Source organism: Parasteatoda tepidariorum, chromosome 2 (genome assembly GCF_982258835.1).
Source record: "Parasteatoda tepidariorum strain Cologne lab strain chromosome 2, Ptep-v5.0, whole genome shotgun sequence".
In the NCBI taxonomy this organism is placed as follows: domain Eukaryota; kingdom Metazoa; phylum Arthropoda; class Arachnida; order Araneae; family Theridiidae; genus Parasteatoda; species Parasteatoda tepidariorum.
Window position 1 is genome coordinate 64,458,804 of NC_141756.1, and position 12,608 is coordinate 64,471,411.

The 12,608-nt window shown below is 28.7% G+C and overlaps 1 protein-coding gene across 1 annotated transcript in view; it reads left to right on the top strand.

Annotated features, from left to right (window-relative positions):
* Nucleotides 1-2,248: 2,248 nt before the first annotated feature.
* LOC107443147 (calcium-transporting ATPase sarcoplasmic/endoplasmic reticulum type) overlaps nucleotides 2,249-12,608 on the top strand; it is a 76,231-nt gene continuing 65,871 nt past the window's right edge. Inside the window, exon 1 of the mRNA XM_071177629.2 lies at nucleotides 2,249-2,364. The gene's annotated coding sequence lies outside the window, so the exon portion shown is untranslated. The remainder of the gene's footprint in view (nucleotides 2,365-12,608) is intronic.

Consider the following 12,608-nt stretch of genomic DNA (forward strand, 5'->3'; position numbering starts at 1 on the left):
CCGTAATAGTTAGAGTATGCAGTTAAATCAACTATATAAATATAATAGTAAACTAACTAAAATAGCAGTTAAATAACTGACTAAAATAGCAAAAACTCTTGTTAAAAGAAAATCTTAACCCCTAACAAAATTGAATGTCTCCGTATGGAATGTCACTGTATGGAAGTGCTCACAATCTGGAAATGCTTACTTAAACTTCTTAATTATAGAATAATACATGTTGACGGTAATAACCCCTTCTCTGTTGGATTCCATCTCATACGTTCGGCGTTTTTGTGCCCGTATGGTCGGCGTCGCATGACATGCGACTAAGGGAAAAATTGCATCATTGACATTGAATTCGTCGCTTTTTACACGTTTCTTTAAATCCCGCCATTAATTTTGTATTTCTGAATATTGTGAAGTGATAGTGCAACTAGGCCCAGTTTCTTCACGATTTTCGCAGTGAGGTTTCCCGCCTTGAATTGATATCAAAATCATTTTGTACTTTCTGTAATTTCGCTTTCATTAGAGTTAAAACTAATCATTAGTATTAAAATTATTTCATTTTATTAGTATTGAAATAAATTATTATTAATTAATTAATAGTAAAAATAAATTAATAATTATTAATTAATATTAATTATTTCATTACTATTAAAATTATTTTCCAAAATATTTTTACCTAATTTTAATAAGTATCTTATGCAGATATTGATCTTAAGCACGTTAAAGCAATAGAGTTAATAAATATGTTATCACAGTGCATTTTTTTAAATATAAAACTTGGGTGCATTGCAGGGAAATCTGGAGATCAGTGGACGGAACTTCACGTATTTTACCATCAATAGGTCAAGCAAAAAACTGCTTGCTGAGAAAAATATTTTGCATTTTCTTATTTAGGATAGAACGCATATTAATTTTCAACAATGAAAAAATAAAAGCTTTTTTTCGGTCGGAAATTCGAAGGAAAAAAATATCCGACTGAGAAGGGTAAACTTAGCACTACAATAATTGAAACAAGTTGAAAATATTGATTAACAGCCAAATGTGTCATATTTCCTGATTCGTTTCGTTTTTGAAACTAAACAGTACTGTAAAAGCACTTACTCTGCATCTATACTTGCTTAAAAGGGAAAACAACTTACACGCATCCAGCGGACAATTATCAATCGCTATTAGTATACATTTTTTAAAATTAACGATCCAAAGTATGCAGATTTTTATATGTAAAAAAAATCAGTAATTATGAAGAAAAAATGTGGGATATGAGTAAAATAAGGCAAACATTTATTTATAAGAATGATTTTTACAATTTATTTTTATTATTACGAAGTACAAAAAGATTAAGACATAAGAAAATAATGTATTCTTTATAGTATTGAAAAAATTACTTTTATTTTTTAACATTTCTTTTCCATTTATGATTTATACAATAGTATTTTACATTTTTGTAGACTTTGATAAAATAATATATTAACCTTTTTCTTCGTATTAGTTTAAGAAAAAAAAAAAAGCGAAATGCTTCCTAAGTTTATTATTAAAGAGAGCATTTCATAATTTTTGAAATTTTTCATCTTAATTAAAAAGTTATCAAGAAGACGCATAAACTAGTTATGTAAAATAATTATAAGTATACAAAATGTATTTTGTTCTAGCTTTTAACACCTTTATTATTTTCCATCATCGCAAATACTTGACTTATTAACGTTAATTCTTGACTCCCAGGTATTTCATTATCTTCTGAGTACTGTTCAAATATATAAGCTATGGAGTTGTATATAAAAGGTTTCAGATTCCCTGTGTGAAAATAAAAAATCCGCTCTTCACATTTTTATGACGTGTACAATTTGTTAACAATACTAAACTATTTGTAAATAATCTATTAATTTATCATGAAAATTCTTCTTCATGTACTTTTGACAAGAAATCTTTAATATAATCTGAGTATAGCAACTGTATTCCACTTGTTTCTGAAAAAACTGGAATAATGAGAAAATAATAAAAGGGAAACAAATTTAATTTAGATTTTTAAAAAAAGACTATTATTATGAAATTTTATTTTTTCAAACTATGGAACGCAACACGCAAAATGGTTATTTCAATATACATTTCTAAGTTCAACTTGAGGGGGTACATTTTTTCATGAAGATGAAGATGATGATAAATATAAACTTAGTTTTAAACTTAAAATTATTTTCGAAAGTTATTTTCGTAGTTTAAGAGATGGCGCCACCATCTCAAAATTGTCGGAACGATAAAAGTGATTTTGATCACATTCATCAGTCTGAAACGTACCTTCTCGAAGGATACCGAAGGAAGTGTTAACGATTTTTAAGACTGGTTCAGGAGACTGATTTTTAAGCATCAAGGGAGTAATAAAAAGTGAGTTGTTTACTTTTAAACTTTGAAGAAAGGTGCCACTTCTTTCATGACGAAATTTAATTTTTTAAAAAAGCAATGTTTTTTTTTTTAAATTCCAAATCGAACATTAAATTTTTTTATGTAAACAGTATGAAAAAATGAACAATCCTTTAAACCCTCTAAACTGCATGTAAACAAAAATAAATATTTAAATACTTTATTGCTTGTTTTTAAAATAGGTAATACCTCATGATTGTTTTTATAATAAGATGCATTAACATTATACTTCAAATTTATCAAGAAATTATTGATTTTTTTAAATTCATGATTAAGTTTTTAAACTAGCAAAATTGCGTGTATCTGCTTTTTCTTCTGCTTTTATTTGCTTTTAATTATTTTGAAATCATCAACTACAAACTTTTAATTTTGGCCCATTTTTTTTATTATTTTAAACTCCAACAAGTTGTACAACCTGAATCTAGATAATTAAATTAGTTAATATTAGATTTAATTATTTTTAAATAACATTTCTTCGAGATTAGGGTTTTTCTTTGAAAACTTTTGTTCGAAATCTTGACCAAATAGTTGAAGTTTTTCCTTTAAGTTAGTTTAAAAATTATAGACATACTATGTAATCTGAGGGAACGAAATCTTATGAATATGGTGGATGGGATATGACATCCCGACCGAGTCCTAAGACTCGGTCGGCGACGACTCATCCGATTCGCTATATCTAGAAGTTTTTGTTCAATTGTGACTTTAATTCGTCAAACTACTAGCACCATTTTTCCGAATTCTTTCTCGTAGAATATGTATGTATATATTATTTGCTTTCAATCATTCTGATTCATTCTCTCATGTTCGGACGCTATTAATTGGAAATTGGCACGAACTTACCATTCAACCCATCATCACTTGTTTTAATTTTAAAGTCGTAAGATTCTTTTGTGTTTATTTAGACTCTGGTTCGATTCCTTGAAATAGTCTGACTCTGGTTTGATTCTTTGCTTCAGTTATCGGATTTAGACTCTAGTCTTTGAGATAAACTTGCGGACATGAGTTTGTAAGGAAACATTTGAAAACTAAATGAAGTTGTCACGAGCAATACATGAATATATGAATTTTTTTAATGTTTTTTTTTATAAGAAGAGGTAATAAATCGATAATTATTTGAAATTAATAATATTTTTTGCCAACACTTAAATCACATGCATTAATTTAATAATTTTGAGCTCGATCGTTCAAACAACGTACAAATGAGTGAATTAGAACTTGTCTCTATGCTGCATCCTAGAATTTATTAAACTGTGGGTAAACTCCCGCGACCCAATTGGGGTCGCGGAAGTTGCTTCACTGGTCTCCAAAATTTCTTAGAAATTTTGATATTTCTTTAACTTATGTATTATATTTTTAAGTTTGCTATTCATTTAAGATTTTCATTTTGATCTATATCTTGAAATTTAAGTTAATGATCTAAAACTGCAATGGTACATTTTAGCACAAGAGAAGGAACTGATTGTTTCACTTACTCGTGTAACTGATTAGCGCAATGTTTATAGGGTTTGCTAAAATTTTTGTAAATATAATGGGGTACCCACACCGGAAAGTTAAAGAAACCCTGCTTTCGCACTCTATTTAACTCATACTTGGGTTAACAAATTTTTCATTTTGCTTTTTGTTCATTTGTTTGCTTATTTCTTTTTCAAATAATGGAAATTAAAGTTGTTGCTTCATTAAAATGAATAAATTTGCACCTGATATGTCAGAGTTTTATCGAAGTTGGAATATGCAAATACTATTTTTATAAGAAATGTAACATTGTGTTTCAAACTTTATTAAGTTGTTTTGTTTTGAAGTTAAATATTTGGATTTTAAATATTCTGTAAAATAAAGTAAATAAAAATCTTTACTATATTGAGGATATTTTAACTAAACAACCATTAGCATCAAAAGAATATTTTTACATTTTTTTCACAGTTGATTTTGGTCTTTAGAAAATGAAGAGTTAGAATTAACCATATTCAGTTTCGCAACCTTCGATAGAAATTTCTTTCATATTTCATCAGAGTATTGATTAAACTACATTCCTTGTAACTGTACGTGGAATTAGTAGTAAGAAAATCACATTTTTCATAAATTTCTGCGGGAAACAGAATATTTTGATTGCCGACACGTGTTAATAATGAGAATAAAAAAGACGCTATCGGAAATAAGAAAAGTGAGAGGGAAAATAAAATAGCGTGATGGCCTGATAAAACATCGAGGTATTTCTAATAATCGCCTATCAACTTCTCTCCTTTCTCCAACTGTTAAGCTGGTTTCATTTTGTCCTGCCTTCACTACACACACTGACCTGCCTTCATTCATTAGTTTTTGATATATTTTTTCTTTTTTAAAGTTTAGTTTAAATATGAATCTTCTATCCATTATGTTCAACTTTCTTTCACTTCAGTTTTGACAAGTATTCTAAAAATATATGTATTGTTGTTTCTAATGTCACTTGCCAATATCAGCAAGCCTGCCTGAGAAACCAATCGATTTTTAAAGTAGAGAATGCGTTTCCTGCTTTTCAGTGGCGCCATCTGTGGCCAAGAATATGACTTCAGCCTCACTCACGCACGCGTCACAGCCCGTTTTACAGGACGGATCGATTTATTCATTCACAGATCGTAATTTTGATCAGAATCAACAACCGAAAGTCTTTTAAATAAAAATCGATCACTTATTCATATTGCATAATTTGTCGAATTATCACTTTATTAATAAGAATTTTAAGTTCAATGTTTATTTATATAGATCTCAACAGTTTCTGTAGAACGTAATAATATTCATTTTCAGTAGCTGTTCCTGCCCTAATTTTTAACTTAATCTTATTAGTTTCGATTAGCTTTAGCCATACACACTTCACAGCCCGTTTATAGGGTTGACCCATTCATACATCCATTTATTCATCAACATATCGAAATTTTGACCTGAATCAGAGAACGATGAATATCCAATTCACTACCTCAGAGTTATTGATTTGTTATTGGAACATTGAGGACTTTGCGACTTGACAGATTTAACGCGCACAGTCACCATTTACTACACGGTGAGTCTTCGGCCGGATGGGAACGAACTAAGAACCTCTCGAATATGGGCCCAACTCTCTAATCACCAGACTATCCCGGCCCTAAAAATATATATTAAATGCAGCCACAACGCAACATCCTAGATTTAGCTTTATCACAGACACATGTGTTGTTTTAAAATAGAATGAAGTCAAAAGTTTAAATATTTTATTACTTTATATATTATATATAAATATTATATATAAATATTATATATATATTATTATATATTATATATTATATATATAAATTTATATATTATATATAAATATATATTTAAATATTATATAAATTTTTCACCACTCTTTCAGTTTTCGACGAGACCAAGCGGCCACTTCGTTTTTACGCGTATAAGGATGACTAATTTTGATAATTTCAATTACATTACAATATCCTTCTGAAACTTTTAACATCCAATATATTGGATAACATTTGCTATGATTTTAACATATTTCTTATAATTTCGTATTCTTTGTCATAATATTTTAGAATTTTTTTCTATTTGCATGCCTTTGCGAAATGTTTGTCTACGTCAAAATATAATTGGTTTTACTCTCTTTCGTCGGAATTTTTAATGACGACAAAAAATTGTAAGAAAGATAATAATTTTGATTCAAACAACCTTTTGAACGGTTCTATGGCTAATAAATGTCTTATAATTTGAGTCTTGTGTATTTTGTTTCATGTTCAAAACATTATGAAACACGCAATAAAAGTATCATACGATGTGTAAAAAATGATATAAATTAAAATTTATAATTTTTTATGCAATAAATAAAAATAGTTAAAATTTATAGGATGAACTTATTAAAAAGTTTTACAGCGTTTTTCTTCTAAACTACATATTCTATATTGAGGTGAAAATTGTATTTCCTGCCATTATTTAAAGCTCGCCTCTCAGGAGATTAATAAATCATTGCGCTAATATGATAAAATGCTAACGTTCGAGTATCTTAGAATTATCTTGGACAATAATTAGCGGGGTAATTAAATCAACAATCTTGATTTTAGGTCCATGTATTGTAGTTTGTTCATTAAAAATGTGTGGAGATTTTATTATAAAGATTGGAGCTAAACATTTAATTAGAAAATGAGTTTTTCTTAGTATTTTTTTTATTTTATATGACACGTAAAAAATTTGTCAATATGCATGAAAAGTATCGATTATTGTCACACATATCCATCTGTATTTATGTTTTTTTTTTTTTCGTAAATGGTAAAAGAAGTAAACAGAACTATCAAGGAAAAAGTTAATGCATTTCAGCATGCTACATTTTGCTTTCGAGTGAATGATTACATTTTATTTTTATTGAAAATTTGTATTTTGATTGTTTATTTGTTCTCCTTTTAAAAGAATAAATGTATTGATAGAGATTTTCATGTGTATCTAGAGATTTTTGTGATACCTTTTTTTAATTATTTTATCGTTTGTACTTTTTAAACAGAGCCTTGTTCTTAATTTTAGTCTTGCATCCAGAAAACGCAAATTTGAGTCTTCGAAATTTCTCATTGGGTTTGAAGGGATTTTTTGTTCTTAACTAACACTGCAAGACAGCTCTTTTATTAGCTACTTTTCTCATAGTTGTTTTCACACTTACCAACTTTTTTAATGAGAAATCCTAATTTAGAGTTAATTTTTAAAATTTGTTTATTTTTTCTCTTCGTTCATTTATGAACAAAATAGGAACATTGAGCCAACATAGAATTCGTTTATTTATCTAAACAAATGTAGGTGGAACTGCAAAAAATGAAAATAAATAAATAATAAATAAAATTAATAAATGTAAATAAATAAAAAAAATAAATTAATTAATAAAAATAAATAAATAGAAATAAATAAATAAATAAAAATTATTAAAATTAAAATTTCATGTTATTTTTGAACTAAAATAAATCTCGAAAATAATTCAGGAAGAAAAGGTTTGGTTTTTAGGTATCAAGAACACCTAAAAACGTCAATTAGAGCAATAAAAACACTTTAATTAGATAGTATTGTAACATAGAGATACGTAACTTTCGTTGTAAGAAAAAAAAATTTTTTGTCCTTCGAATTTTTATTCATAATTGAACTACAAATTCCATTTTTATCCTGAAATCTCCGAGGGAGAGAGAGCTACTAATCCAAATTCTTTTAAAAGAAATCCTGCTATTTCAGGAAAAAGAAGTACGTTTAGGTATTAATAAGTATTAAAAAAATATTTTGTTTTAAAATAAATTTTTATATATATATTTTTTATACACTTATTCAATTTTAAGATTGGAAATAGAGTAGAAAATTATTTCAAGTAATCTAGCAATTTATTTTCCCATTCTTCTTTGTAGAATTGTTGGGTGTTAAAATTTTAAACGTAATTAAAGTGATTTCAATTCGGGAAACCAAGTAAAATAGAAAAAGGAGGTCTATTGGAAAATCAGTCAAGAAGGAAAAACACTCGAAAAAAATTGTTTTTTGTTAATGTTACAAAGTCAGAGTGACTGTAATACACTTTTTTATTTTAATAAAACTGCTTATCTTAGTTTTAATTTACAACTTTTATCTACATCTTGAAATGCTCCAGTTGATTTTCTAAATAAAGAAAAATCCTTGACCCACTAATTTTGTCACCTTTTTCAAACACAATATCATTAGTACTAGTCACACTGTGTAACTATAAAATGAAATTTTTTTTTTCAGAAAGCATCTTGTCATAATATTTACAAACTATTAACTTAAACAAATGTTTTATCTGAAATTTGGATTAGCGTATTTATAAAAGATCACTTGATCTAAGCTTACATCAAAACGCGCTCTGCTTTTGGCATACAGCCAATTGCATTGTTTATTACTTTCGAGTATCTGTGAATAATTAAATGATTGCTGTGGTCAATATTAAAAAGAATTCTTACATATCACACTCAAATCTTTACAAGCGGAAATTTAGTTGACCCTATCAGGCAGTGGGTAAATGGAATAAAAAAGTTTTAGTTAATTAAAGTTTAAATGTTTCGATTAATTAAAATTTAATTAATTTCATTATTTTTTTGATTTTAAAATTTAATTACATAATTTAATTATTTTTTTAATTTTAAATTTTAATTAATTTAATTTAATGTCAATTAAAATTAAATTTTTAGCTAATATTTTTTTATTTATTTAAATTTTCGTTAATTAAAATTAAATTTTTTTTTTAAAAATTCATAATTGATTATTACTTTTGAGTCATTGCGTTCTTCGCCCCGGGACCTAATTTAACACTGCCCGGTGGGCACCTGTGATCCGAAATCATGGTGACGAGCAACATTACCCATGTCCCACTGCCATATGTATCCGTTTATAGGGTGGCATTCAGTCAGTTGCATTCATTATTAAGTTTTTAAACACTAGTTATTAAGTTTATTAAGTAAGTTTTGAGAATTAATAATCAATATTTTTTTTTTACTTTTTTGCCACGGAATCTCATTTAACGTTTCCCGATGGGCACCAGTGACCCTGAGTCACAAAGAAGAGTAATATTTCAAATTTTTTTTTTTTTTTTTTTTTTTTTTTTTTTTGCTGCGGAATTTCATTTAACGTTACCCGATGGGCACCAGTGACCCTGAGTCACGGAGAAGAGTAATATTTCAATATTTTCTTTTTTTTTTTTTTGCTGCGGAATCTCATTTAACGTTACCCGATGGGCACCAGTGACCCTGAGTCACGGAGAAGAGTAATATTTCAATATTTTCTTTTTTTCATTTTTTTTTCCTTCCACGGAATCTTATTTAACGTTACCCGATGGGCACCGGTGACCCTAAGTCACAAAGAAGAGTAACATTTCCATCATTTTTTTTTCTTTTTGCCACGGAATCTTATTTAACGTTACCCGATGGGCACCAGTGACCTTGAGTCACGGAGAAGACTAACATTACAAACGCAATACTGTCACAGATACTCGTTCATAGGGTCACATTTACACAGCAGAGACCAAACACAGGAAGAAGAACATCCATGCCCTAATCGGGGTTCGAGCCCCTAACTATTGGATTAACAGTTGACTTATGCATATAAATGAGAACATACGAAAAAACTATTCATTTTAATTACATTCATCCTGGAAAAGAAAGGAAGTTTATTTGCAAAATTTCAATTTATTTAACTCATATAGAATTGGCTATAACATTCAATATTTTATCATCATAAATAAAATTGTAACTTTTTAAAATTTATTAGCAATAAATACAGTGCTTCTAACTATGTTTCAGATTTCTTTTACGGCCATGAAACTTGAGTTTATTAATTTTAAATGTAAAACCAAGTATATATAAAGATTATAAATGTAGGAGCAAAAGTTAATTATACTTTTTCATGGAACATTTTAAGAAAGTTTCAATTATAATTATTTCTGTCAACTTTACGTAGATGTATATATTCATATGAGAGAAAAGCATTCAATTTTCGAAGAAAGGAAGTAAATTTAATTAATTAATTTTCGTTCCGAATTAAAAAACAAATATCGATAAAAAGTAAACATTTCTATTAGAAGAATGAAACAGCAATATTTTTAATTTTACACAAGAACATAAAAACACTTTTTTTTACAGCTTTCATTACATAAAGAATAAATATTTATTTATCGATTATTTAAAATCAATTATTTTAATAAATTTAAGGTATCGAATTAATTTAGCGCTTAAAATATAGTAGGGAGCTGCAATCTGAGAAATAAAGTTTGACCATTTGAGCTTTCGAAATTTTGTTAATGTTAATGTTAATTAATGTTAGCCGTTAATGTTAATTTCATTTTTTGCGTATTTCATCATATCTCGAGAATTTTTTAAGCAGATTTAAAATATTTACCACAATTATTTATTATTTTTAATTAAAGCATTCTTGCTATAGCAGCTTGTGGGGCAGGAGATTCTGAAGGCTCTACAATTTTATATTACAGGCCTCGGCAGGCTTCATTCTACCCCCACCCCCGGGAATCGAAGCCCAGTTCTTTAACTGCTGAGCCCCCCTGGTTCTTAAAATTCTTTAATGCAAAAAAAAATTCCTCAAGAAAATAGTTTTTGATAATTATTTACTTTTTTTTTGTTTTTTTCAATAAATGAAATAAAAGTTTTTGAATTGCAATGTACATAAACTTTTACAAAATTTCACATTTTGTAATTTTAAATGACAAAATACAAAATTTGAACGAAATCAGGTGAAAAGATTTTAAGAAGAGAAATTTCAAAAATTAACTTTTTCATATTTTATAGCTAAACTATTTAAGCGATTTCATGAAAATTTCGGATTTTATCATTCAACATTTGTTTAAAAAAAATGTTCAATTCAGTTTTCACATTTTTCACTATTTATTGTTTATATGTGAAATTATTTTTACTACTCTCCGCAACAAAAGATTAAAATCATGAACTAGAAAGAAAATGTTTTTAAAATAATATCATTTATAGAATCGTTTTAACAAAATATAGTATATAGTATATATATATATATATATATATATATATATATATATAGCATTCTCTTCTTTCTTGCATTATGACCACCCTCCATCTATAACAATGGGCTCGACCAGGTTTTCATGGTTTCTCGCCCAGGAACAATGTTTTCATGGGGCACATTAGGACCCATAATCCTCATAGAACAATCCCTGACGTCTGTAAGCTATTTGAACATAGTTGCAGACCAGATTCACCCATTCAGGGCAACAGTTTTTCCTGCGGGGGATGGTGTTTACCAACAGGATAATGCACCATGTCATAAGGGTCGAATCGTCGAGGAACATTCCAGTGACTTTTAGGTCATGTCTTGGCCCCCAAATTCACCTGACCTTAATCCAATAGAGCATTTGTGGTCCTACTTGGAAAACCAAATTCGTGCTGCCACGCTACCCCCTCGCAATGTGAGGGAATTGCAGGACCAGTTGGCGAGCGCTTGGTACCAGATATCTCAGATTACCTATCAGCACACTGTGGAATCAATGCCATGGCGGTTCTAGCAGTTTTGAGGGCTAAAGGTGGTCCTACATGATATTAGAAGGGTGGTCATAATGTAACGGTTCTTCGGTGTATATATATTATTACATTAGGCAGTAAACATTAGGATACAAGATTTTTTAGCCCAATAGTGACTACTCTTCCTTTTAAAGGTTCAGAATGGTTAAAAGAAAGGCATCATACTCTCAGAACAATCACGTTTTGACATAAATCACTTTCAAGTACACTTTTCCTTATTTTTTTTTTTAAATTAAGCATCTAAAAACGTTTCTAAAGGGCATTTATAAAAATTTTTTAACAAATTCATTTCCTGTGTTTCTTGTTCTCATTTTTAAGTATTTTTTAAATGGAATATTACAACTGCTGCCTTTTTTATCAGAGGCATTATATAAACAAAAATCTATATTTTTACTTTTAAAGGATTTCTCAATCTTTTTTCAGCAGTCGTAATTTTTCTTCTTCTTTTGTATTACATATATTTTACGATTTTCATTCATAAAATATTTATTTAGTAATTCAGCCCAGAATAATTTTATCTGCATATGCCCGGAATGGGAATGCATTTTTCTTTTCGATGGTGCTTTGGGATATTTTCCCAAAGCATATTCGTAAAGATAGGAAATGATATCAACATTCCGGCTCTTATTAAGATAATTCCAACCAAGAAAGAAAAATGAGTTTCAATTTAAATAAAATGAATCCCTGGTATTCCGCTGCTGTCCGAAAAATATTTAGTAAGAGTAAAAAAGAATTATATATAAGCTCTTCTTCCATTGTTAATCCCAGTTCAAAGCTGTTCTAGAGCAGTTCAGTCCAGTTCTAGAGCTGGCAGTCTAATTTATTAATAATCATCTCCCTCAATCGACAATCGTAATCATCTCCCTCAACATGTATTTACTGATAGTTTGTTAAAAATTTGATAAAATATATATATATAACCGTCGTTGAACAGTCGACCCAATTTTTATGGGTTTACGACTACTAATGTTCAACTCCGTAGCCTTGTAATTTTGAACCCAATGCAGAAGACAAGAACTCCAGCTCGATCGAGTATTGGGAGAAATTTGTCTTCCTGGAAGACTTTTTGATGGAACTAACCCGCGTTTGCGTTACATGGAGAAGACCACGAAAACCTCCCATGGTTAGTCTGACGGCAAGGGGACTCTAACCCATGATCCGTCTACCACTGAGGAT